Source organism: Arachis ipaensis, chromosome B06 (genome assembly GCF_000816755.2).
Source record: "Arachis ipaensis cultivar K30076 chromosome B06, Araip1.1, whole genome shotgun sequence".
In the NCBI taxonomy this organism is placed as follows: Eukaryota; Viridiplantae; Streptophyta; class Magnoliopsida; order Fabales; family Fabaceae; genus Arachis; species Arachis ipaensis.
Window position 1 is genome coordinate 120,041,725 of NC_029790.2, and position 4,514 is coordinate 120,046,238.

The following is a 4,514-nucleotide window of genomic DNA, read 5'->3' on the forward strand; positions in this document are numbered from 1 at the left end:
ATGGTCAGTTTTGGGTAACTTAATAACCTTATAGAGTTTCAATCTTTCTTTTTTAACACTATTAGGCTTCAATTTTCAACATTAGAGTTCTTTACTTTTGCTGATTGCTTCAAGCATTATTTTTTTTTTTTTGCCGTTTTTGCTTTGGTGTTTAGGTTTTGCAGATATACCAACAAGTTGCAGCTTAAAGTGTTGACATAAATGATTCTGTAATTCATGGGTAAAAACAGGTAAGCATAGGATTCTTGCAGGTTCCATCTGATTTCGTATTTATGTTTATTATCATTCTATATTGCTTGAATACCAAAACCGAAGCTGATAGTATGCAGTGATAGTGGTTCCTATTTTCCACAGGCCATAGCAATTGTGATGATAAGAAAAATGATAAAATAGTTCTGGCAAAAGAGCAAAACCAAATCAGGTTTGATCATTTAGCAGTGGCAAAGGTGGTAGTGTCTCTTAATTGTTATATTAATGGTGAAAGTAGTATAATTTGCTGTAAGGCAAGAATGGTCCTTATTTAGATTATTAGTGTAATTGTTGACTTCACACTAACTTTAGTAGTAGCTTAGATGGTAAAAAGGTGTTATTTGTTTTTGGATACAGCGAATTTGATAACTTTCTTTTGAAATCTTGTGATATTGATGTTAACAAACTCACGACATTGGTGTTAGGCAAATACTCTTTGAAAAATTGAAACTCTTAAGCAATGAACATGATTCTTGGCAAAAATAAAGCTGATTTTTTATACATGTTCTTAAACTGGGTGGAATTCTGAATGCTGATATGAAGACAAATGGCAAGCTAATGCTAACAATGTTAAGGTAAACTTAGGTAAATTGAATTTCGATGAACAGGAGCTGCTTAAAAATACGATGGTTTGATGAGATGGTTTCATTGTGATTTTAGGGTTGGTATGTTGAATTTTAGGAAATTTATGTGATCTATTTTTTTTTTTTTTTTTGCAGTGGTAGCAGATAACTAGGAGCTAAAATCATGTTTACGAAATTTACTGAATGTTGCTGTTGTTAGTGAATATGGTTGTGAATGAACTAGACAAAACCTTGCACCACCAAAGAAGAAGCCACTTTCTGAATGTGAGAAGAGGTATATATTTTTGGTTCTCTTTGTTTTATTTGAAATTTTTGTGATGATTGCATTCTAAATATTGTTTTGTTATGGGAAAGTAAAGGAAGAAAAAAAATTGTTAGCATTAAAGTTTAATGAAAGGAGTGGTAAGGTGATGGTCCATTTATATAAGATGTTGCATTGGCCTCTCTTCCTTAATTAGTTTTTTAAAATTCAAACATAATTTTCAATGTGTTGATAATTTGTGTTTTGTTATTTTTTAACTATTTCTATTTAATGTTATGTTTACACACCTTTCCAAAAGAACTAATTCGAAGTAAGTATTAGATTCATCCTTCTGTGATTATATGCAAATATGTTAAAAAAAAATTTAAGTTTTAGCAAGAATAACATTGTAACAATCTCGCATGCTCATTTCATCTCATTAAGCATAAATTATATAGATTAAAATATGTAATCTATTTCTTATTATAGTTACCAATTTTATTGTTGGACAATGCAATTTGAAGACAATTGTAAAATCTTTTTAATTAGTAATTTAGGACACATTTTGTTTTTGTAGCTATAATAATTAGAAGAAAGACTTATTAAAATAGTTGATGGTGTGAAAGGTATAACTTATATAATGCTTCTCACATCATGAGTTAGTCTGCCACCAGTTTTTAAAATTATGCTCCCTTTGTCATTAAGCTTCTCACATCATCTCAATTTTGTAAGAGATACTGAAAAATATCATGTGATGTTTCTGCTGTTTTATTTTAACGTGATCAAGTATTTATCATATTCTATTTTAGCGTGAATAATTTTTTGCTCATAAATTAAAACACTAAGAGATAAAATAGATTTATGAAACAGAAACTTTTTGCACTAACCCAAATAGAACATGTGTTTTCCTTCAAACAAAAATGCCTTCTACTGAATATTTGCCACCATAATTTTCTTTGCCGTTGGGTTAGTGCAAGTTGTAGCCTTTTTTCATGGGATTAGAATTTGTATCTTCTGTTTGATACTAATTATATCTAGATGGAAGATCAATTTGTAGTTTACTACTTGAAATGGCATAAGAAACTTATCAATTGGCTGTTTGGTTTCTGATTTTACGTTTCTTGAAAGATCAATTTATAGTTTACTTTACTATTTTATATTTACATTTTGGTGTTTGATACCAACAGAGATATTTGTATCATGAATTTCATTTGCAGATTCCATGATGCAAATTCCATGTCACTAGAGTTTAGTGTTCTTAAGGATCTCATTGAGATTTTAGAGAGCAAAAGTAGCCTCATTGAAGAGGCAGGGAGCTTGCAATGTCTCCAATCAAATTGGTAGGTATCGATGCTGCTTGCTATATTAGCCAATAGTATCTAAGACTTATTTTTTCATTTGAGATCTAGCATCATATGGTTGTTACCTTAGCCTCCTAATAATTGTGGTTAATGGGTTATAGTTGTGTCTTACTTATTGATGGAGGGAAAGAACTTTTAAGATTTTCAATTAAAAGATAAAAGAACTTCTCAATTTATGGGAAAAAGATGCTCTTTTTATTCTGTGTTCTGCGTTTTCTGTCTGTATGGTCGTTTTTTGTGCGATGAAGAGGTTCTTTTAGGATTTATGAGTGAATTTTGCAAATGGATGATTTGAATAAATTGTGAACTGTAATCTTGCGATCGTTGGGGTTTTGATCACTTATTTTTTGTGTATTTTGTATATCTCTATCTGTAATTTCATTATCACATGATTCTATTATCGTTATTAAAATGATTCTCCTCTTCATTGTGTTTAACCCACTTTTTTTTTCACAAACTTTACAGATAATTTTCGTTGATAATGGGTTTCAATTCAGTGTATAGGAGCTTGCAAGATATATTCCTCCAAATATTTCTCTTTACCTTTAAAATTTGAAAGTTTAATTGAATTATGGTAATCTATTGTTGGATTTTAAGTATAATAATTGCTACCCTGTGATCTAGTGTTATTTATACTATATTCTAGCTGTGAATTTTTAATTGTAGATTGAATTTATATTCAAATAATTAACTAATTAAAAAAAGAAATATTATTAAGTGATAGAGATTCTAGCTGCGTATTAAACATACAGTAGCTGCATATTTTTAGATGAATGAGTAGCTTTATATGTTGAGATTTTCATCTGAAAATCCTTACAAAAGACTACTAATTTCACCTGAACAACTTCTGATATTAGTTGTTTAACACTATGATTAGTTAAAAAGAACTTTTCCTTCCAAATTTTCAAAAACCAATATTGGTAGTTTCCACTTACATGAGAACAAGCTTGAAAGAGTTCTTTTAGCCTATGATTACCAAAATGAATACTCTGTCCCATCATTTTAAAGAATTTTTGGTCATACTAGAACACTTAAGGCTGTGGCTATTGAAAATCCAAATAATGCTGAGCAAGCTGCTGAAATTGATCTCAGTGAAATTATTCTAATTGTATCTCTTCATTAGTGATTCTAAGATTCTTAGTGCAAAATGATAAAAAAAAAAAAATGAATGAATGAAGTATTAATTAGTGTCCAAACTCCAAATTATCAAATTAGTTAAATGAAAATTAACTTATAATTTGGTCGCCGTTCATATTTTGCTTTTTTTTTAGTTTTAAAATCAATTAATAAACAATAATTGAATAGGGTGCATGTTTGCATGATATATTGGTTTTTGTGTTGTAACACTATAATTCACATTGCATTGTGTCATCATGTATAATTTATCTTGCCATGGTTGCATGTAGAAGAGGTGATATCACACCTTAATTAATATGAAATTTAAGAACATTAGTATGGTGCTGAAAATTTATTGATGTTTTTTAAACTTTTCCAGAAAAGGATTAGGAGGCACATATGAAAGGGACGTGCCATTTGCTACTGCCTTTGAAGATTTTGGAAGTGACCATAATGATTTTCATTTTGCTGCTTTAGGAGATAAACTTTATATTCTTTCTTTTTCAACTACAACTAAAGATCTTTCTTTCAATACTAAATTAAATTGTGAACCTTTAATATATTAAGTACTAGAGAAGTTCACTTGAAAATATGCTATTTTTTTCATCTCTAAATGGAAATAATTGAATTATCATAGCTTTAGTTTTAAATCATTCCATGCTGGAGTTTATATATGAATTGTGTGAGAAATGTTGCTCTAGTTACATCATTTTGTCTAGGATATCATCTAATTAATATATTTCCTTTTTTTCGTGTTCATTATTTTTGTTTTATTATAATGACACAAATATGCATGTGTAGTAAAAAACAGTATGTCTAATTTATTGCAGTTGAAAATTCAAGGATAAAATAAATTGTCAACGAAAATTCAAAACTAAAACAGAATAAATTGATGACAGATATCCTGGATCAATTACTCAATTCCACTCTGCTGTCAAGTGTCAACTCTTGGAAAACATAAGG

The 4,514-nt window shown here is 29.2% G+C and overlaps 1 long non-coding RNA gene across 1 annotated transcript; it reads left to right on the plus strand.

Moving 5' to 3' along the window:
* LOC110263518 lies at positions 2,283-3,071 on the plus strand. The gene is made up of 2 exons (XR_002349313.1): positions 2,283-2,414; positions 2,901-3,071. It is a non-coding gene; the product is annotated as an uncharacterized LOC110263518 (long non-coding RNA).